We start from the raw sequence: 23,988 nt of genomic DNA on the forward strand, positions 1-23,988 counted from the left end.
CATAATACAAGGGGAATGGCTTTAACCTGCCCAAGGGGAGACTGAGATGAGCTCTTAGGCAGAAGCTCTTCCCTGGGAGGGTGCTGAGGCGCTGGCACAGGGTGCCCAGAGAAGCTGTGGCTGCCCCATCCCTGGCAGTGTTCAAGGGCAGGTTGGACACAGGGGCTTGGAGCAAGCTGCTCTAGTGAAAGGTGTCCCTGCCCGTGGCAGGGGTTGCAGCTGGAGGAGGTTTAAGGTCCCTGCCACTCCAAACCATCCTGTGAGTCTGTGATTTCCCTTCTGGTACACGTAGTGGTATTTAGCTTTGGCAGAAGGCAAACTTAAGAGGTGACAGATCTGCAGTTTATAACTGCATTTAGAGTCTGAGCTTAGAACGTCTGAAGATTTGAAATCTCTTTTCCATCAGCTGTATTAACAGCAGAGAACCAGCCCTGTGATGTGAACACCCAGCATGCAGCGTATGCCCAAATGGTTTTTGATACTGCCATACATAAACCTCAGCTCTACAACAGCCAGAACCAGCAAGAAATCCAACATCCCGAACACAAAAGCGCTTGAAGAGAACTGCCCAAAGGAACTCCAGCCACTCCATTCCCAACAAACTTCACTTTTTTCATTTCCCATCTTCACATAGTGCCAGACTTACATATTTATGTCATGTCCAGACTGCCAGCTTTTGAACACAATTGCCTTATTGTAATGGTATCAAATTAAACCCTAAGAGTATCAGAAGTACCCTGCCTGAAGGTGTTTGCTGGTGCATAGCTTTAGCTTCTTGAAGCATTGGACACAGACTATTCAGGTGCTATTATGAATTCTAAAAGCAATCCATCAGAGTAACCCCTGTGCTTGGGAGGGCCTTTGACCTTCCTGACACCATCCCACAATAAACACCAAGCGTTGATAAACCACCAGCACACACGCAGGAGAGGAATTACTCGAAGCAGGGGCTCCCCATGCTGCACTGCTGCTCTCAGGCTCAGGTGCCAGCACAGCATCACACAGTGCTGGAGGTCCCTGTGCTCCTCAGGGTCCTGGCCACATCCTGCTCCTGTCGGCGGTTCCTCTCCTGTCAAGATGAAGAGGGCAGTACCAAGATTCACCAGCAGTTTAGGACCCTGTTTTACCCGGGGAACGCACGCACACGTCCCCACTGTCCTGTGCTCCTCCCACAGCTGCCGGGCCGGCTCCCGATCCCTGCGGAACCTTCGCCCTCATCCAAGGCCGGCGCTCAGCTTTCCCCAAGCAGGTGACGCTGTCTGTAAGGCACAGAAAGCCCTCCCCTCCTCTGAAGGTGCCGTGCTCCTGTGGCACCCCCAGCACAGACAGGACGGGCAGACGTGCACTTGGTGGCCGGGCTCCCCGTGGCCATGTGCAAACCCAGCACATCCCGCAGGGACCGGGGAGGGGTGCCTCTGTCCCGCTGTGCATGGCCCCTCTCCAGGACACCCGCTGGCAGAGATGGACCCATCTCTGGCACCATCTATGCCAGGAGAAGGTCCCTTCACCCCGGGATTGTGCAGAGGTGTTCCCACAGGACACAGCTCCGTGGCAAGGATGCTGCCACGGCCAGCGGGAGGCACAAGCTGCTACGGGCAGAGCCACCGCTGCCGTGACCCACTATGCCAGTACACGGGCAGAAGTGCCTCTGCTGATGCACGGGAAGGTGGCGGCAGGTTTGGAAACCAGCGTTCCCAAACCACAGCGGGCAACTCCCGGGAAGATCCTGGCGATGCTGCTTGGCCCCCTCCACCCCTGAGAGCTGCTGCAACCCAGGGAGCTAAAAATACTGCGCTTGCTAAAAACTGCTGTTCCGTGTAAGGCAGAGCTGCGTTACCACAGAGATGTCACCATGCGCTCACCAGAGAGGGAAGTTGTCTGATGTAACCGCCACTGCATGGAGGGGCCCCGACACCCCCTGCCCGGGAGGCACTCACTCACCAGCACACGGGTACACACGCCTTGAACTGCCAGCAAACTACATCTCCCCTGCAGCCCTGCCCCAGCTCTGGGGCAGCAGCACAAGAGGGACGTGGAGCTGTTGGAGGGAGGCCAGAGGAGGCCATGGAGATGCTGCGAGGGCTGGAGCAGCTCTGCTCTGGAGCCAGGCTGAGAGAGCTGGGCTGGGGCAGCCTGGAGAAGAGAAGGCTCCTGAAGGGGAGACCTGAGAGCAGCTCCAGTGCCTGAAGGGGCTGCAGGAAAGCTGGAGAGGGGCTTGGGACAAGGGATGTAGGGACAGGCCAAGGGGAATGGCTTTAACCTGCCAGAGGGGAGACTGAGATGAGCTCTTAGGCAGAAGCTCTTCCCTGTGAGGGTGCTGAGGCGCTGGCACAGGGTGCCCAGAGAAGCTGTGGCTGCCCCATCCCTGGCAGTGTTCAAGGCCAGGTTGGACACAGGGGCTTGGAGCAAGCTGCTCCAGTGGAAGGGGTCCCTGCCCGTGGCAGGGGTTGGAGCTGGAGGAGCTTTAAGGTCCCTTCCAACAGAAACCAGGTTGGAAGTCTAAAAATTATTATTTTTAATCAGCACATATGGATATCCCCCATTCTTCTACAGCAAACACCCACAGAAACCACTGCTTTATATAGGAAATATTCTTTATATTAGGAAGTATTCCATACACTGTTATTAAAGTGCCATTAAAAAGTAATAAACCAGCACTTATTACTGTGCTGTTATTAGTGCTATTAAAAGATATTAAAATTTATTAATATACAATCTTACTTATAAACAATTAATCCTGATTGCAAAACAACTATTCAGAATGCATTTCACTTCCTGTCTTACTGTTAAACCCGGTAACTCATAGAAGCCAGGAGCACTGCAGGTACACAGCCCTCCTGCAGTGCAGACTCACAACCATCCCAGCTGGCTTGCTCCTCACCATAGAGCTGACCCATTTTGGGTCTTTCAGAGTTCAAGAAGAAATGTCACTGGTGTGTTTCTGAAGGATTTGTTCTGGTATAGTAGGAGGGATTGAAAATGGCAGTCCCACTGCTCTAGTGCTCAGTGAACAGTGGGGAAAATGCTAACAGAAAGGGTAGAATAGTGTAAAAATGAGGACAACTACAATAAGATCCCCAGAGAAACTGAGACAAAAAGGGGAGGAAGATAACTTCACAGAAGCCTCACAAAAATAGAGTCAGCAAAGATCAATCGAAAGGCTGCTATCAGCTCTGTCAGTGCAAGCTATCAAACACTGCAGTAGGCAGCAGAATGGGTCTGGAATAATAAACCCTTTTTCCAAAGTACATCATCAGTATAAAAGCAAATGAATACAAAGCCAGCCCCCTCTGGCCAAGCTCAGCAGCCAGCACTGCATCCAGCCAGATCCCTCTGCATTTCCTCGCATGCCCAGGTGACAGACACACAGCCTCCACCTGAGCTCTGAATTCAGAGAAGGAAGAGCATTACCTCCATTTACTGGATCTGGTCTTAAAAGACCCATTGATTTCAAGAGACTTTTAATCAGTCGGGTTTTAAGGAGGTAATAAACAACAATAGCAGCAATGATTGTAATTCTTCCAGCATAAAAACCTCAGTATCCATTTCCTCATCCTGAGGAACAAACATGATGTGACAACCTTTTAGACTTACATGTCTAAAGGTGACTGGATAGTCTGTGGACAGAAAAAAAAGAGTTTTCCCCTTGCACTTAAAAACCCATTGTAAGGAGGTCAGTGATGCTGTAGAGCCTGGTCCCACCTGCCTGTGTGCTCACTGAAACGCATCAACTTTGCATGGACCAGCAGTTAATATGCCTCCATAGGGCTCATGGTTAAGTATTGGTTCTTTAGCTTGTTTCCAAATGGCTCACATGGTACCCACAGCCACAGTGCCACTTACCCCCAAATTCTGAGCATCCAGAACCGCTCATTAAAATCCACATTTCATGGAAATTTCCAGATGGATCTCGTGTGGTACCATGTATGAGACCTTAGAATATGATGCCGTGTGAAGTTTAACAGGCTGCTGGATTGCTGTAGACTCAAAATCCGGCAGCTCTGCTGGACCCTTCAATAATTCCAGCAGGCAGCCTCTCTTCTTTAAAAGAGCATTTCTCGTTCCTCTCGGTACATACACATCTCCTGTGACAGCTCTTACAAAGTCCAAACGGAGCCAGGAGATCACAGCTAGCCTAAGATCCATTTCCCCACGTTCCCATATACAGGCTGCAGAATTAATACATGCAATAGTATTCCCACCAGATTAGACTGTTGAGAGAAAACAGATGCAGGAGAGCTGGAAGCACCATCACTGCCAAGGGCTCTTCCAAGGGCTGGGAATTAATTAGGTGAGATAAGAATGATCATATAAAGCAATCCACATGCTTTGCTGCAGGTAGAGTGGGGAAACGCTGGGAGCTCTGCAAGGCCACTCTGCACGCCTGAAACCAGCCTAACCCACAAGAGAGGAATAAAACGAGCTGGCTGGGCATCTGAGGAATGGTGTAGCACTGCCACCGGGAATGTCTTTAGGACAAGTCAAACCCACTCTTGCCTTGTCAGCAAGGCTTCCCAGCAGTCTCTTCTCCATGCCTGTGTGTTTGTAAAGAGCAATCACACCACTTGCCCATTTCCCTCTCCAGAATCTTGGGAATGGCTCTGATCCTATCACCTCTGCAATCACTGGTATTTACTACCATGGAAATCTGCATTTTGGGATGAAGAGCTTGAGAGAAGCCCTGGATATCCCTCTGGACCTGTTCTGGATGTGCCACCTTGATTGCCCTGCTTTGACAGGATGCAGTTTCAAGAAAAAAAGGGAAGAATCAACTTACAAAGCCAAGCCTTAATCTGTATTTGTAAAGCTATCCAGAGAAGGGAAAAGTGGGGGGGGGAAACTAGCAAAGCCTGGGGATACATTGCATTCAATCTACATGCATCCATGGACAGTGCTTGAAGAAGAGAAGCAAAATACAATAGAAATATTGCACTACCAGTGTACAATCAGGTGTACCAGCTTGTTAACAGCTGGCCACGAAGCTGGGCCAGGAAATAAACTGACAAACCCACTAACACTGCAGTTGGCTGTTAACTGTGGTCAGAACAGCTTTGATGAGGATCAACTGGAAATCCACCTTACCTGTAATAACACCATGAAGTGTATCTGAGCCCTGTATGTCATGGGAGGCTCACAAGGAGAATGGAAAGGGAATGGCAGAGTTTAAAAAACACACAGCAAGTCCTTTACCACCAGTGACATGCTGTGGCTATTTCCACAGGCCACTTTTCCCGTGACTACTATGCTTGGAGAAGAAAACCTCTTATTTCAGTGAGTATCTGAAAACAGTGTCTTAATCCCTAACACATCAAGGCCTTCTCAAAGCCTTCAAGGATTTGCTGAGCATAACTGTTAACACTGTGCATGCCTGCTTTGATTATATTTGACATAGTTTCCATATGGAAACTTACACTAGATTGCATCAAGAGCTTTACTGTGTTTAAAGCATCAATCCATCTAATGTAATAAATATTTGCAGATATAGGGAAACATCACCTTTGTGAGCTACCCTTATACAAAGCGGTAAGAGAATTCACACACAACTTCACCCAAAAGCTGCCCATTTCCTTCCTGTGTACCATACACCTTCCCACTCTCCAACCCAGTTCTGAGCTGCTTCTCTTTAAAAACAGCTGGGTTTGGCTCACTGTTCATATCTGAGGAAAGTCCTGTTTGTTTCACTCACCCTGAAAGGCTTAAGGGTTCGCTAAGTTACTTCCATAGCTGAAGGCTGTAGCTTATGAACCTCTCATCCAAACAAGAACTATTTGAGGAGCCAGTGTTGGACATACTGGCTGATCAGTCCACTTCCAAAAAACAAAAGGAAAACTACTCCGCCAACTTCCTACTCCAGCCTTCCCTTGTACAGCCACCGCATTCCTGCGCTATGTAACAAAAACCCACTCAATTAGGTGAGAGATGGAAGCAACTATATTAAGGCCGAAGTTTTGGTTAATAATTTCAAGTCATTTTCATGAAGATTATCAGTAAAGTTCATATCTAACATTTAAAATACCCCCAAAGCCATTGTGCTGCCAGGAATCGGTCGTGTAAGCTCCTGAACCACACCTGAAGACCACCCAGCTACACGTAGACCTTCTCTGAAAACAAGCCCTGGCACAGAAGCGGTGGTGCCTGGCACTGGACACACACCGGTTTGCCCAGCAGAATCCCAGAACAGTTTGGGTTGGAAGGGACCTTAAAGCCCATCCAGTTCCAGCCCCCTGCCATGGGCAGGGACACCTTCCACTAGAGCAGCCTGCTCCAAGCTGGCCTAGGGACACTGCCAGGGATGGGGCAGCCACAGCTTCCAACATCAGTCCCATGCCTCTTCTGCCCAGTTAGGAAACCAACGGGGAGCACAGGGAAATGTACCTCCTGTACACATGGTTCTAGCACAACCGATTGAGAGATTCCGCAGTTTCAAAACACTGAAGATCACATTCAAAACATGACGAAAACACACACGGCGAGAAGTGAAGTGTGCTTTAAGCTGTTTGCTTACTAAATAAAAGGATGTGACGGAGTTCATCTTCCTCACTGATAGGAAGAGCTGACGTCAGCGTGAACGAGATACACACCGCCACAACATACCGACCAGTGAAACTCCTTCTGAAGCAGATAACCAACAGTGACAGTACTGGGGATTTGTTCTCCTCAGCTGTCTGCTAGGTTTAAAAACAAGCAGAGCATTAAACTTGTTTAAAATAATGTCTTAAAACCAACCCATTTTGTTTTACAAATTCTGAAAGGTCTGTTTCCAGATCTGCTGGTCCTAACTGCTGCCGTACTACCAAAATTAGCAGTTACTTGGTGCAAATCCAGAAACTTATGTGTTTTCATTACCATATTATCTCCAATGCTCCGGCCCACGGGAAGCCAGCTGCTCGCAGCAGCATGCAGCCCATCGTATGGCTGCTGTCAGGAATGAAGGCCCTTCTCAGAGCGGCTGGGAATGTCTGCGCCGAGGTTAAAAAAAGAACAGCAACTTTAGACAGAAAGGGGAGAAAAAAGGAAAGAAAAGTGAATTCACAAATGGCAGCGGCGCCTCTCACGCCTGGAAGGTTGAGGAGCCTTAGAATCATGGGGTGGTTTGTGTTGGAAGGGACCTTAAAGCTCCTCCAGCTCCAACCCCTGCCACAGGCAGGGACCCCTTCCACTGGAGCAGCTTGCTTGCTCCAAGCCCCTGTGTCCAACCTGGCCTTGAGCACTGCCAGGGATGGGGCAGCCACAGCTTCTCTGGGCACCCTGTCCCTGCTGAAGGAAAGAGCTCACCACGCCTGTCAAAGGAAGAGGGCAGAGAGATTTTACCAACTATTCACTGAACAAAGCTAGAACAGAGCCAGCACAGCTCCTCCTTCCCCAACAGTAAGCATGGTGCTGTCAATGGCTGTGAAGAACACTCAAAGTAGTAAGCAAGCTGCAGCGATCAATTCCAGTGAGATTCCGAAGCACTATTAAATGCAGCTTTTTGCGCCCGGCTTTGGTTTCATGCTCTGAAATGATCAGAGACGAGTGAATCTCTCTGAAATAAGGCAGTCTGGATAGAGGCCACTTCAGACAACAGTGCATTTTGATCAGTACCCCTACTGAGCTGTTGAACTACGCTCCCAATAGTACAATACTCAGGGCCACGGACCAGAAACACCCGTTTTCAGAGCCCTTCAAGGAACACGGGCTTTTTAACAACTGGCTCTTGCCAGCCTTACTTTCACATGCAAAACCACCATGGGCTGGATTTCCTCTTCAGACCACGCTCATCACTAAGCAGCACCTCTGTTATCAGCACTGGGGTTATTTTGTAAGAATGCCCCAGACAGCACAAACTACCTGGGTTTGGTACTGGTGCAGGCATGGACACTCCAGCGATGGTGCAGGTCCCCACTGCACTCATCTCACTTGTATTCCCACATTGTTTAAACAAAACCCAGCACTTTAGCAGAAGAGCACAACTGTGGAACAAGCTCTATAAATACAAACCCATTTCCAAGCAGTCGGCACCTACAGCTCGCTAAGCAAGCACACAGCAATTACTCACTTGTCAGGTGCACGGCAGATTTAAATGGGCTGTGTTAATGCCACATCTGTTGGCATTTGCTTTGCATTTTCCACAAGGTAAATGCTTGCTGCACTCCAGGCTCTGGATCAGGCACTGCATTTTAGAAGGTTTTATAAACACTCTGTTTTCCTATACGAAGACCTTGTCTTCTCAGCAGACCCTATCATTTACAGCGCACTTGTACTGCAAATTCTACTTGTCACTAGGCTCTCCAGGTGCCAGGAGCTTAAATAATCACAAATACTATACTTAGCTCCCTTCACTTGCTACTCCCATTTTCCATTTCTAAATAGGTAGTAGATCTTACAATATACCTCAAATATTTATGCAAGCTTCAGCCAAAAGAATTTCAATTTTATCCATCTTTGACATATAGGCAACAACAAAAGGAGAAGAAAAGGGGCAAAACGGAGACAGGAGAGCACTGCCTCAAGGAAACATACTGCCGTGAAGCCTAGGTTACCCTTTCAAACCCAGCTGAGGGTAAAAAGGACTGAAGAGCTTTACCATAACACATGAAATAAAGTTCACATAGCAGCATTTAGCACCACCTCTTCACACTCTTGAAGTTCACTGTCTGAAGTCAAATCCCTTTCACAGTATTAAAAACCAAAACCCAAATCACCACCACAAAAACCCCTCACACAATCAAGCAAGCCGCATTTCTAAATTCTGGAGATAAATCCCCATCACCCTGGTCACTGATGTGCATGGCCAGCACATCACAAGAAACAGGCACTTCTGTCCATTGACACAGCCAGAGCACGTGTGCCAGGCTGCCGGGGCAGTGCCTTAGCAGAAGGTGATAAGGACACAAACAGGGCACAAATGAAGGGAGCAGTGCTGGGTTTGGGGCTGTTTCTGCACACATATTCCACACCACAACAGCCCATGTCCACTGTCGGTCCCAACATCACTCACGCCAACATGAACAGTAACCAAAATAGCTGGAATTTAGAGCTTTCTGAACGGAAAGGTCTGTAATGTTTCACTGCAGCAGTCACTCAAGATGTAAGCAGAGCAGCCGCTCCTATTTGTTCAGAGCCTACTTGGTTTATTACTTTATAAAAGGCAGGTTTGCCTGTAGATCCCTTGGCTCTGTGATCCGAGGGAAGCTGTCACAGACTCACAGCTGAAGACAACACCACAGCAGAAAAGCAGACGTACTTCCCTGCAGCACTCATGCAGCCGCCCTTCAGCTCGAAGGAAGTAAAGCAGCGCATAAACCTTCCAGGAACAGGCAAAGGACGCAGGCCTCTGAAAAGGCAAACTGCTCCACAGCGCGTTTGCCTGCGAGGACACCTTCTATTCCAAGGTCTCAGTACTCCAAATACAGCTCTCAAAACAGCATTTTCCCCTCAGATACAGAACTGAGGGCTTTGGGAGGAATGCAGGTTCTGCCATCCCTTCTCAGGGACCTGACAGCATCCGTTTCCAAACGCAGTCAAGAATGCCATCTGAATTCACACATACATTCCTGGGAAAAGCACATGTCTGGCTGCTGTGCTGTCACAGCTCGTGTTCAGAGAGATGGAAAAGCCAACTCAAGTAAGTCCCCCAATCTCAACCTTGCTTTTGATGGATCTGCTCCATTTTCACATTACGATTTGCTTATTGCTCTAGAGAAAAATACTCACACAATCCCAGAGTTATCTTACAGAATACAAGATTATACTTAAAGTTATATCTGCCTCAGGTTGGGCACACAAGTGAAATGAACACTTTGTTTTGAAACACCAGGTGAATATTACAAGAAGCCCACAAACGCACCTAATCCGTTAACACTAAACTTCCTGTTCTGCAGCTGATAAGATACAGTTAAGGGGAAGATACCCATTTTAAGCAAGGCAAAGCATGAAGTGAGGCAGAACACAGGGACTGGTCTCAAGCTGTCTGTAAGAATATCACATTTGAGGAACAGCATTGGAAATTCCCACATTAAAAAAAAACTTCAGAAGTTTTCCCATTCTTTACATATCCCTTGGATGAGCACCACCACCTATTGCTATTTCCATTTGCCTAACGCTTTTAAGTTCACAGACTTAATTAAGAGGGTTTGGAAGAAGAGCTGTGAAGACAAAGTAAGAGCTGAGCTCTGCCGAGATCTCGGGATAACGTCTTCACAGCTTCCAGCTAATTAAAATACCACTGAACTTCTGAAGATGCAGAGCAGCCGCGGAACTTCCCCCTCGGATGCCCACGTGCAAGGCAGCGAGGGCAGCTCTGCATTGGAGCAAACATAGCTGAAGTGCTAGCTAACATGTTCTCAGGTTAGCAAGGAAAGCTTTAAGGAACACAGTTAAGTGATCCAAGCATTTACAGCTCTTCAGCAGAGCTAGCTTTGCACCAGCGCCAGAGGGAATTCATCACAGGTTTATTCTCATATTTGGAAGAAACCCCAGTAACAATACTCCTTCCAAGTGTGAGGCTATGCAACATTCACTGGTTGGAGGGGTTGTTTGCTTGGGGGCTTGCTGCTTCTTTATTTTACAGGTCCCTTATCCAGGATACTCGTTAGGATTCCTGTCTTTGTGTGACATCCCAGTGAAAGGGCTGTGATTTTAAACAGAAATACCGTCCATCCTCCTCTGCTCCAGCCCCTGTCCCTGCTTCTGGATCCCATTGCAGGAGCCGAACCTAAAAATCACAAACCATTCAGGACAGAGCAGCCCTCCGTGCATTTACGGGGCACAGCACAGCGGGGTCCCCCCACTGCTGTGTCTTCAGCACAGACTTCCAGGATAAAGCCATGCCCGTCAACCTCGAGCAGCAGGTAACACACCTGCAACCAAGACTTCCAGAGCTGCAAAATGCAGGCAGCTGATCACTAAGGAAAGCAGGATGAGTTTTCCTTAGGAAGGTTTTGGGGACATCCCCTCCTGTGAAAGGCCAACAAGCCTCAGAACTGCTTCTGAACGTCAAGACCACCGTCTGCTCCAGCACAGCCTGCCCCGGGAATGCCGTGCTCCAGGCTGAGCTGGGCAGGGAAGCACTGGCTGCTCCAGCCTCGGCTCACCCCGTGCAGCAGAGCCCATGCCCCTGCTCCACAGCAGCCCATCCATCACAGAGAGAAACCAGAACCAGGCCGAGGTGCAGCAGAGCCCCATGGAGCACTGTGGGACCCCCTGAAGCACAGGAGGATCGCCCCCCCCTTGTGCCTCTCCTCCCAGCACCACTGCGTCCCGCACGGCCCCGGGAAGCCCCTCCCGTGCTGTGAGGGCAGCAGAAAGCCCGCTCTCAGGGCTGAGGAGGTGCTTTGCTTTGCTTTGCTTTCCGTCCTGTGGCTGCCAGAGGCTGCAAAACCGGCAGGGGAATCATAGAACAAACCGGGCTGGAGAAGCCCTCCAAGCTCATCCAGTCCAACCCTTACCCCAGCACTGCCCAGGCCACCCCCAACCCATGGCACTGGGGCCTCGTCTCCACGCTGTGTGAACACTTGCAGGGACGGTGCCTGCAGCCCTGCCCTGGGCAGCCTGTTCCAATGCCTGAGCACCCTCTGGGGCAGGAATTGTTCCTCAGCTCCATCTAAACCTGCCCTGGTGCAGCTTGAGGCCGTTTCCTCTTGTCCCATCCCTTGTTCCTTGGGAGCAGAGCCCAGCCCCTCCTGGCCCCATCCTCCCGGCAGGTAGGTGCAGGGAGCCATCCAGCCCATCCAGATCCTTCTGCAGAGCCTTCCTATCTCTCGGAGCACCCAGCACAGGGCAGTTCTCCGCAGCAGGAATAAGGAGACACTCAGCACCGGGACACAGTGCGGATCAGGGATATCACTCAGGCACACAGCACCGGGACACAGTGCGGATCAGGGATATCACTCGGGCACACAGCACCGGGACACAGTGCGGATCAGGGATATCACTCGGGCACACAGCACCGGGACACAGTGTGGATCAGGGATATCACTCAGGCACACATCAGTCAGACTTGAGCTCGGGTATGGAATCCTCCCTTGGCAGAGGGAAGGGCCTGAGCCTGCCCCACTGCTGGAGGCAATGCTGGGCAGCCCCAGTGCGCTCGGCGAGCCCGATCCTGCTGAGCTCACCCCAGCCGTGTGCTCCAGGCTCAGGAATCCCAGCTCTGCCAGCACAGCAGGCAGGGAAATGGTGCAGGGAGGTCTGAAATCCCAGCAGCAGCTTTGCTCTGCACCATGACTATGCCAGATGAGTTACTGCAGATGGGGACAGCAGGCATCCCACCTTCCCTTACAGGTGAGTGAACAGAAATGTAGAATGGACAAGGAATACTCTATTTTTTTGTTTGCTTTTTTACTATGGCAACATCTGAGCTCTCAACTCTGTTCCTTGGACTAAAGATGCTTCCAGTAACTAACTAATATTGCAAACACAGTAGTAGATAAACAGCTAAGTGAAAACCACGCAAGTGAAGCAGCTGTTCTGCTATTGCATCACTTCCCTGTGCACCTTCACTGTTAACTCTGTTTGGGGTAAACACCACATTCATCAGCTGCCAGTGAACCCTGCAGACCCCTGCTTGTCACCTCAGTCACCTCAAGCTGGCTCCTGTGCTTCTGCCACCTTCCCAGCTCTGAGGCAATCAGGATCAGCACGTTTACTTGCCACTGAAATGTCAACAGGAAAGCAAACAAAAACTAAATCAGAGCTAGGTGCTGACTTGGACACTTGAGTTTTGTCACAGCAGTGAAGCACGGGAGGGAACCTTCAGAAGATTTAGAGACATTTTGAAGCGGACAGGCAACGTGCAAGTTTTTCCTCAAGTTTCCAGGAAGGCTCACACATGTTCCAGCTCCTGGACCAAAATCCCTCTGCAAAGCATTTGGAAATGGCTTATGTCCACAACAGAAAAGCAGATAAAAAGGGAACAAGGATTTGCACAGAAAGATGAACTGAGAAGCAGGCAGTCACCTTCTGCAAGTGCTGGAAAGCAACAGGCAGTAGCATCAGCAACTAAAAACAAGGGGAAAAACCCAACACGTGTAATGCCTGGCTGCATGGAACCACACAGAGCCTGGCTGGGGAAGGGAGCTCTGGAGATCACCTGGTCCAAGCCCTGCTCTAGCAAGGACACCCCACGATGGCTGCCCAGGGCCATCTCCAGGCAGCTTCCGAACACCTCCAAGGGTGGGGACTCCACCACCCCTCTGGGAACCCATGCCAGTGCTCAGCCACCCTTGCAGTAGGAAGATGCTTCCTTCTGGACCTTTCTTGCACTGCTCCGACAGTAACACAGCAAACCTTTCATGTCATCAATGCGGGCTTTCACTGAATATTCACATGCAAATGAAAAACCAATCAGTTTGGCAAAAGGGCCTTATTTTAAGCAAGCCAAGCAAGCCTTGAACCAAAATTCCACCTGCAGAGCTGAGGAAACATCCCTTCACGTGGCTTACACAGCTTCACTAGTCCTCGCATGCAATGCATTTTCTACACACTCACTTCAGTAACACTCTTATGGCCTACGAGAACAAGTAGATCCACATGGCATCAGTTCCTTTCCCATAAATTATATTCTAGATCTTTGTTGAGATGAATAAAAGGTGCAGAGAGGCCATAAATCACAATCCTTTAATATTTAGTGAGGATAGCTGAAGGGAAAAGGCTTTGCTTCCTTTTTGCTAAAAATTGCTATCCCAGAAGACAAATGAGAACTGGCTCCATGCTCTCACCAGCAGCCAAGCCTGGATCAGGTCTGTCCTCCCGGCCCAGAACAACAACACTGCAGTTCATGAAAACAAACTTTAGGAGAAGGTTTCTGGGTCCTGTCCAGTTCTCTGGAGTGAGTGGGCTGGTCCCATCATACTGTTCCTCCAGCTCTTCATGTGCCTGGCAACATCTGCAGTAAAAATAAATCAACGTTCCCCCATTTCTCCCTGCACTAAGAAGTGACACAGGAATTCTAGAGCAACACTCGCCCGTTGCACAGCTGCTTTCACACAGCATTTTGAAAGATGAGGTCAGGCACACAGAGATGCTGCTTTTGTCGACAGGAACCGTCCTTGTGCACATCCGCTGCAATGATGGCTCCAGCCACAGCTGCTGCCCAGCATCACCCCGGTCCTCACTGCCCCGTTAGGCCAAGAAAAGCAGCAATCTGTCCCTAAACAAACAAGAATCCTGAAGGAACTGAAGCACAGCGAATGCTGGCTCAGGGTCCCTAATGAACACAGAATCCCTAAGTGATTTTTGAGCTATTTCTTCTACTGTTTGGTTGACACGTAAACAAACTCCACCGAAGAGGGTTCAGCACACATTTCCGAGAGGTTCCTACGGGAAAACAACTTTTGCTCTTCCCACTGGGATTGGTAAAGCCTCCAAAATTAGAGGTTTTGCCACACCAGGAAAAAATAAACACAAGAAGCCTTCAAAACAAGCTCCCACACGATCACTGAAAGGCTGTAAGGCAGGAATTGAGCATCACGTCCCGCTCACAAAGCCAGCCTGCCGCTCACCCTTCATCTGCGGCACTACCAGCACCATACGCAGCCGCTCCCGAGAGCCCATCCATTCATAGGCAGTGGCTTGCTAATACATTCACTGGCAATAAAAAATCCTGTTTCAAGAACGCAATGGAAACTGGAAAACGAGGCGAGAACAAGTCGAGGCAGCTCCACCTCATGCACAGGACAACAAACGAGTTTTGGATACGGCACGTTCCCATGGTATTTAATGCCTGCGATCGGCCGCTCCTCTGCGCTGTGCTAGCGCAGCCTTTACATGAGATCAGAACTTTCTAGAGAGAAGTGACCTTACTTAACGTCCTGTAACCAGTCCCTGCAAGCCTTCCCAAAACGCAGACTGAGACAGAGCACTTTCCCCTGCTTCTGCTTACTCCTGTAAGTAAGGATAGACTTTTAAAGTCTGTCTACCAGTCTTGTCATTCACTGAGCTTGCATAAGCCAAAGGCACCTCTCACTACGCAGGAGGTTCACATAAATTGTACTAACGAAGCCTTTGTTCAGCAGCGATGTCTCCAGTAATAAAATGCGGTGCATGCCCAAACAAGCCGCCCTGAAGTCAGCATGTGGCGCTTCCCTGCTTTCCTTAAATCAAAGGGGAAAGAATGAGCCATCACCCTGGTCTCACCCATGGCCGCACTGTCTGGTTACCCCAGGAGATCTCTGTTCGGCGCAGACACAGAGCCTTGTAAGAGGGCAGCACCACGAAGAGCTCTGGATAAGGAGCTACCCTCAGCTGCCTGCACACCACCACTGCTGTCCACCTCATCTGCAACTCCATAACCACCATGGCACCCTTTGTAAATCCTCTGAGAACTGGGACACCGTATCTGGAGCCTGTCACAAGCACAGGAATGCCTTTGGCAGCAGTTTGAGCTGCAATTGCCTGGGGGAACTGGTGCCTCCCGCCCAGGGTTGTGCAGGATGCCTGCAGCTGAACGCAAACTGAGCCCTGATTTCCATAGCCTAGACCAGCCTTCCTCCCGATGACAACTGGGCACCTTTTTGCCTGAAGCGGTTATTTTTTCGCCAGGTTGCTTTGAGGGATGGGCAGCTGCTGCACCACTTCTCTACAATGCAGGTACATGGTGCCTCTTTGAACTGAGTCCCCACAGAGCAGTCTGCAGCCATAAGTTCTGTGTTCTGCTGGTTCCAAATCTGTGCTTCGTTTAACACCACGTATTTTGTGTTGCAAAGAAAAACACCCAACCAGCCTCATTCCAGTGCCATTTGGTACCCTTTACTCCTACATCCCCGAAAAGAAAACCACAAGGCTTCAGAGCATGCACCAGCAAACCATGACAAGTTAACGGGTCTGAATCCTGGCTCTCTGCAGACTGACCAAACGTGCTGCTACAGCACTATGGAGCTGTGGATGAACAGCACGCAGCTGACAGGCTCTGAAAACAGTAAGCAATACACAGGTCTTTTTTTAGACTCTTTACAAACAGGTTCCCACCGAGGTCTCCTGCGTCTCTGCTGATCACCCTGCCTGGGTCTGCAGGGAAGGCAAGCCCTAGTGATGCCACACAGTGCTCCCTACTCACATGGATGCTCTCTCTCTGCTCCCCTCAGTGCTGCATCCCCTGGCCACCCTCAGCTATGGTCTCCTGACTGACACCAGGCTGTGGCCACCCTCCTGCCTAGGGCTGTCATGGAATCACACCGGTTTGTGTTAGAAGGACCTTAAAGCTCATGCAGTTCCAACCCCCTGCCACGGGCAGGGACATTTAACAACAACTATTTGGCAAGGAATACAGGCGGGATGGCTTTTCATTGATGTGGAGAAAGGTGCAAGAAGAGACCAGAAAATGTTTTCATTAGGACAAACCAAAACCCAATGTGAAAATCCTTCCAGCCACAAACCACAACGTGAAATGAAAGCTTTTCCCATTGCAGCTCTGCATTTGTTGTTGCATCCCCCAGTTGTCAGTGCCACCTTGAACCAGGAACACGCAGGGCTTAAGGTGAGCTGAAGTTTGGTGAACACCTCGGTATCAGTAACAGTCACACCACCTAACAGCTGGCCTGTAAGCTCCCTGTACCATGAGAGAAAGCTTGCGGTGTTGTCACGGGGTTTTGAATTACTTCTCTTAGCTTTAATTTTCTGCTTTCAAGGATATTAGCGGGTAAAGCTGGCTGACTCATGAGGAGCGGTGCTTAACAACTTGAAGACATTAATGAAAACAATCAATTATATCTGACTTCGAAGTATCATCTAAAAGCAATGATCCCTGTCAATAAATCTTGAATCTCTAACAACATATGAAAAATAGAAGTGATCGAGTATCACATTTACACAAAAAAATCTGAATGATAAAACCAACTCAGAGTGCCAAGTAACTACTGTAAACCCATGGAAAAAAGGCAGTAAAAGAAATATTTCACTTTTAATATTCCCTCTTCCCCAGTCTGACAATTACTGTGCTTAATCTGACCTTTTCCACAACATGAGGTAACATACTTCCCTGGAATTTTCATCAGAGGAAGACTCCTTGCCACTTCGGTATCAAAGATTCAAGAAGGATGCTAAATCACTACACAGGCCATCCAAGCAGTCACCAAAGGCAGAAAGTCTTGTTTTTCTGTGACCACTTCCTATTCTCTACCAAGAGAGTGAAAAAAGGTGGTTAGAAAATAGTGAATGAAGTACTAGACAGACAGACAGTGACAACTTCCACGTACTAACAGCGTACAACTGGTTGCAGTCAGACCTGCCTTGTTCTTCTTTTTTCCCCAAAGGAAGGTAAGAGTTTAGGGGCAGAGGTACACGGTAAAGCTACAACCAAAGCAGCTGGTGGAGAGGAGACAACTCCTAGAGCATGTGCTTAAAACCACCCTGTCCTCCACGGTAGCTCAGTCACTTGGTTTCTCCTTCTCACATAGATGCCAGGGAATGGCGTGTTGGTTTACCCTGGTGAAGAAACTCCACGTTTAAGCTCCTTGAATTGCCTCTTTGACAGAGCACAAGATGCTTGTTGCATCCAAGGCAGCACAATGACATTCTGAAGCCCAAGATAAAGTTCCAAGTGGAACAGTTCTGCAACACCAAGGGAGCTCATTCATAGGAAGCACTGAAGTTGCCCTGGCTCTTCATGCATGAACAAATCACATCCCTCTCAAAGGCTTCCATCCCATCCCTGCTGAAGATGAACAGCTCCTGCTTCAGGGAGCAACGACGGCTGCATCCAGGGTAAGGAAATTTGCCTTCCCAATGGCTTTTGAGGCACACACAGATTTGCAAGCCAAAGCACTGCTTTTCTCAGTGCTATCCTCACTTTACACAACAGGTGAGGAATGAAGGGAGAGCTTCAAGGAGGAGGCAAGTATAGACAGTACAAGAAAGGGAAAGAAAGTTTGAGATACAGGAAATACATTTGCAGGGGCAGAAGCCAGCCTGATGAAATAAATGATGGGGAAAAAAAAGAAGAAAAATAGTGAACATCTCAGCCTTTCAGAAACATGATGAAATCGGAGGGCTTGGCTGCTGTTCTGTGTGCAACTCCCTTTGAAGTCAAACTCTGTGGTAAGAAAATTTATTATGAGACCTTTGAAACGGCAACAAAACCTTTAAGATTTGACCCTTGTGAAAGTGCTTGTCCAAGCTAATAAACCCACAGATTTACATGTAAAGTGTTCCTTCTATGGTATCCTGCTCCTATTGCATAACATTCAAATGCTTTGGAAATTAAATCCTCCTAAACCATCACACTGATGCACTGGCAATTTGTGGAAACCCAGCAAGTTACAAAACACTCACTCCTGCCATAAACCCACAGGAACAGAAAGCTCTAACTATACACTGCACTTTGCCACTATTACTTCCTCATGTAAATATGTGCTCTTGCTGTTAAAGATAACACTTAATCAAAAGGAGAAGAAAGATGGTCTACCACATCATCTCCTGAGCTTCTTGCTTAAGGGAAGCCAAGCACTGTACGAGCTCCTAATTCAAACTCTTCTGCTCAGAGAAATGTAAAAATTTCTGCTAAAAAGAAAAGCCGGTATTTTTTATTACAGAGAAAAGCAATTCTTTTAAGCCTACAACTGCATCTTGGAGGAAAAAACCCACCCTGTGAAGAGCCCCCTCCATCACCGCTCCAGGCTTCAGCAAGTTACAAGAGAGTGAATGCACAGTAACACATCACTGCTTTACTGCATGGGGAATGGCTTTAACCTGCCAGAGGGGAGACTGAGATGAGCTCTTAGGCAGAAGCTCTTCCCTGGGAGGGTGCTGAGGCGCTGGCACAGGGTGCCCAGAGAAGCTGTGGCTGCCCCATCCCTGGCAGTGTTCAAGGCCAGGTTGGACACAGGGGCTTGGAGCAAGGTGCTCCAATGGAAGGGGTCCCTGCCCATGGCAGGGGTTGGAGCTGGAGGAGCTTTAAGGTCCTTCCCAACACAAACCAGGCTTGGATTCTATCACTCTATGACTGCTTTGGGTCTTGATCCTCATTTATGCTGAGAAGGGGGATTGGCCCTGCCACCCACTCTCAGCTATCACAGATTATACCTTAGGGGCTGAGAACAAAGGGCTGGTTGGGAGCAGGACCTGTGCAGTTCCTGTACAAAGCCCATGGGGGAAGCACCCCTGGACCCCAGCACCAGGCACGCGGATGCTCGAAGTGGTTGTGCTGGTTACAAATAGCCCCACCAGCACACACTGGTGTGCTGCCTGTAGCCCAAGCTCAGGGTCCCAAGAGCTGAATTACCTGGGAAGCTGACACCTGGCAATATAAATCAGGTTGAGTATTTAGAGCTTCTTCAAGGCAGCAAGAGTTAGGACAGCCTCTGTCAAAACCAAATGCTTGCGAGCACATTGCTCTTACCATACATATTGCTCTTACCGTACATCACCTACCTAAAGGCTGTAAGAAGAAAGTACAAAGAATGGGTACAGTCCTTCCACAGCTATCCTGCAGGTTTTTGGCAGCGTGAGTATCAACTGCAGGTTATCCTGTATACCTAGGAAAAGCACTCTAGTAACAGAGGCCAGCTCAGCACTACAGCCAGTGTAACTCCACTGTAGCCCCTGAGCTGCACATGCATGTCCCCAGGCTCATCTCCAGACACAGAAGTAAAAGGGAGCAAAAGGTAGTGAAGGTATTTCAAATCAAAACCCCTTTTCACAGCAGCAGACTCAGAACTACACATAAAGGGATGGCAGTTCAGGGCCAGACACCATCCTGCTGGGCTGCCACTCAGCTCTGCTGCACACCTGGCCCAACAGCTGTATCCTGCTGGTAATGTGTCACCATCACTTTCATTCTGAAGACACAACAGATGCCTTAATTACTACATATATTGTTGTTTCAAATGCACAAGCACTGCCCAGGGTAACAAAGCACCTTCCTCCTCCCACTGTCACTTCCACGAAGCTCAATGAGTTTTGGGCAGTACCAAATTTTGGTCTACCCCTAAAATTCACCTCCTGCAGAGGAGGTTTAGAAGTGAGTAAAAGAAAAGTCCCCTAAAACATAGCCTAAGCATGAGTAGAGCTGGAACCATGAGGAAAATGTTGATTTGAGAGCCTGCCATAGAAAGCCAAACAAACAGAAGGCAGCAACAATGTTACCCATGGCACTGGCACAATAAAGAACTAAAATGAGAAAGAAGATGAAACGAAAATACCCAGAAAACAGAAAGACAGGAGTGCAGAAATAGATAAAGAGAAAACTGAGATTACTTATTTTTAGGGTTCCCATAATAGAGAACACTGAAAATAGTTCTTCCTTGGCCTTCTACATTACCACTCGGGTAACACAGAATCCCAGCCTGGTTTGGGTTGGAAGGGACCTCAAAGCTCCTCCAGCTCCAACCCCTGCCACGGGCAGGGACCCCTTCCACTAGAGCAGCTTGCTCCAAGCCCCTGTGTCCAACCTGCCCTTGAGCACTGCAAGGGATGGGGCAGCCACAGCTTCTCTGGGCACCCTGTGCCAGCGCCTCAGCACCCTCACAGGGAAGAGCTTCTGCCTAAGAGCTCATCTCAGTCTCCCCTCGGGCAGGTTCAAGCCATTCCCCTTGGCCTGTCCCCACAGGCCCTTGTCCCAAGCCCCTCTCCAGGTTTCCTGCAGCCCCTTTAGGCACTGGAGCTGCTCTAAGGTCTCCCCTTCAGGAGCCTTCTCTTTTCCAGGCTGAAAGCACACCAGGATGTATTCCTAAAATAGAATTCCTAAGTTAGGAGCTCACAGTCCTACACATCACACAATACAGGGCAATGAACAGCCCGAGCTGAGCCCCACCACATCAGACAGAGATATTCCCTGTGCACTCAAATACATCATAGAAACACAGCCTTCAGCTGAGCACATTTGTTTGGTTTTCTCTTCCATTCCAGATAACAGCAACAGGGCCGGACAGGAAGGATGGAATAAGTGTTTCCTAGCAGTGAAATAATGTATTTTTTTAAGTCACAATGAGTCAAACATTATCTTTCACTCAACCCAGCAGCTATAATTTGAAGAAGAGAGAGTGCCTTGACTTGCAACATCCTTGTCTTAATACTCATTTTGAAATCAAACCCTAATTAATCCATTTTCCACCTTTCCACGTTTGAAATACTCCACAAAACTCAAATAACTGGGGGGGTGTGGGGGTGGGAGAACAGAAATATAAAAGACCCAAATGAACAACAAACCCAAAGCCAAGACCCCCTCATTGTTCTCACCCAATACCAGCCAAATCCACAGATACCTAGTATCAATATACAACTACACCCACTGTTTCAGGATTGGAAAACTAAGATCAGGGTGATAAAAAGACATGCACACTGCGGTCACCACCCATTAGAACAGCAGGCTGGTTTTAGGAGTTGTAATGGGAAGTATTTCCACTTCAAATTCAATTGATAGGCTTCAGCTCTAAACAGAGGTGAAGGATGTTCTGAGTTCATACTCGGAATCAAAGCAATCAGCATACTTATAGTACAACTACAACCAGGGCTTGGAATGAGATGTTTCACGCCTGCCCTTGGTGTGCAACGTCCAAGAAAGGGAGACTCTCACCAGATGCTGGGTGGGTTAAGGCCACTTGGGCACGTGAAAGCTCGCTGCCCATCCTGGTGCTGGCACACGCAGGCATTTTGTACGTTCAGAGAAAATACAGGTAGGCCAGGAATGCTGTCAGTCACTTAAAGGTCTTGAGTGTCAGCACTTGAGCACCAGCACTTGAGCACCACCACACTCATTCCCTAACCTACTTTCTCCCTTCCTTTTTGAAGCTAACAAAATGACATGTTCTGTTTAGGTTTTCCCTTTCTTGTCATCATTACGCTTCTATCCTGGCCTAAGCTTGTCCTGCGAATTCAAGAACTGCCTCAGCCTCCCACTATGGAGGAGCTACATGCAATCAGTGGTATGAAGACAGAAGGAAACGTTTTCAGAAGCACCTACCTGACTTCAGCTCTCGTATTCCAATTTCAAAGGAAACTGGAACAAACGAGTCATTTTCAGCCAAGCAGAAGTGTCAGAACTTGTATGGCCAAGTCTGATGGGCACGTTGGAAATCTTTACCCTAGAGACTTAAACACCCTAAAGGTTTAAATACCGTGGATTGTAAACGTCACCTAAACTGACACAGAGCGAGACACAGTTTTCAAGTGTGGGTACTCAGGCGTTTCTCAGCATGTGTGACTGCACTCAGCTAAACATGTAGCAGTCCCGAGACAACGACAGAAAGTGAACTGCAAGGATCTCCATCTGCCTCCAACCAGCAGAAACAAAGCTCCCTTGCTGCACTGGCAATGAAGGGAAGGTTCTCCACCCCACACAGGGATCATTCCTGAGCCCCAGGCTGTCCCCTAAGGAGTTTTCCATGGGTCTGTTCGAGGCATTTCCCTGCCCATGTCAGCACAACCCACACACAACCCCAGGGAGGATGAGCTCTATGGGCCCCAATGTCAGCTGCTCACACCCCACTCCCAGGGGGAAAACCAAACGCTGTTGGAAAACCAAACAGCACTAAACCGTTCTCTCACTGGAGAGAAAGAAGAGGATACAGCAGACAGGAAAAAAAGGACAGCATATTAAAGTCATTAAAATCCTATGCAGTAACAGCAGTGAAGTGCCAGCCAGATTGGTTTTGGGGCCGCTACTGTGGTCAGCTCCTAGAAAGGTAAATGTGAGGTTTTAAATGTGAAAGTTCATCAGTGCAGACAGAGGAAACACAGAGAGCAAGGAACGCGTGGAGAGGGAGAAACAGAGAGAGGCTGGTGTCTCAGAGTGGGTTGGGCTGGAAAGAACCTTTAAATTCCATCCAGTCCAACACCCTGCCATAGACAGGGGCATCAGAGGAGGTGAAAAAAGAGCGACCCACCCACAGGTAACCCAAACTCCATCTTCTGCTGTTAGCAAGAGTATGCAGCGACAAAAAACAGGAAATGTTTATGCAGCAAGAATGCTTAAGTAAACAGAAATGTACCCAAAAAAATCACAGCATCCATATTCATGAGCTGCACGTGCTCATAAAACTTTGAGGAATATTTGTGGATCTAATACTGCATTAACATTTTTAACGAAGCAGCAAAAGTACTCAAGGAACGGAGCAGCGCGTCACAGCACCTCTCCACTGTACACATGTTTATTCATGAGCTCCCAGGTCAGCACTGCAGCAGGTTATTAGTGGATGTGGATGGCTGGCAGGAGCCAACCAGCCTGTTATCAGAACTTGCTTCTGGCAGTCAGAGGGGGAAGAGAGCCATTTTCTCCTCTTTGCAGAAGCGTAGCCAGGTCAGCACCACTAGGATCTAGGAAAGGCTATGCCACCCAGGCAAACTGCCCACCAAAGCTATTTTAAGTCATTCTTCTCTAAAACACTGGTCTCCAAGACAGAGCATCTGCACGTACAGCACATGCCGGCCAAGTAAACAGAGCCTGTACAGAGCATCGAAGTGCAAAGCGTGCTGCTGCCACACAGTAATGTTCAGGCTGCTTTAAACACGTCAGAGAAAGATCCATCACAGAGCCAAGGCGTGAGGTTTGCTGGGGGGGGGGGGGGTGAGGGGGAGTGGGACACAGCCCTGGAGGAGCCAGGCAGCTTCTGCAGCAGCATCCCTATCGCCAGAGCCTCCAGCCTCATCCAGTCCCGAGCTGCGAACAGGGACAAACCCCAGAGGAATGCTGGCCGCAGTGGATCAATCGCTGGAGCAAGGGAAGGTGGGACTGCGTTAGTGAGGGACACTCTGACCTCACTATCCTGTCCTCTTGGGACACATTGTGAAAATGCATACCCTTACCCTACCTTGAGGTCCAGCAAACCTTGACTAAAGGTGGGGTGTTTAATTAAAGTATGTATCTCCAACTGAAATTTGAAATCAGAAATGAAAAATGGATTAAAGGAACTGAAAATGGTTTCCTAGCGCAGCTCAGGTGAAGTCTATCAAAGCAGGAGTTCTTGTTCATTACTGAAATCACATCAGGTCACAGCACGGAAACTTATTCCTCAGCTGAAGAGGAAGGGCCCCACCAACAGAAACAGCGGCTGACAGCTCCAACACATAACTCAA

General features: G+C 48.8%; 1 protein-coding gene across 2 annotated transcripts in view; it reads right to left on the reverse strand.

Moving 5' to 3' along the window:
- Positions 1-23,988, reverse strand: part of INPP5A (inositol polyphosphate-5-phosphatase A) — a 206,193-nt gene that overhangs the window by 180,409 nt on the left and 1,796 nt on the right. The gene's annotated exons all lie outside the window — the stretch shown is intronic.

The sequence above is a fragment of the Pezoporus wallicus genome, unplaced genomic scaffold, assembly GCF_028554395.1.
Source record: "Pezoporus wallicus isolate ANWC-B61680 ecotype Strahan unplaced genomic scaffold, APGP_CSIRO_Pwel_v1 contig_13954, whole genome shotgun sequence".
NCBI classification, from domain to species: Eukaryota; Metazoa; Chordata; class Aves; order Psittaciformes; family Psittacidae; genus Pezoporus; species Pezoporus wallicus.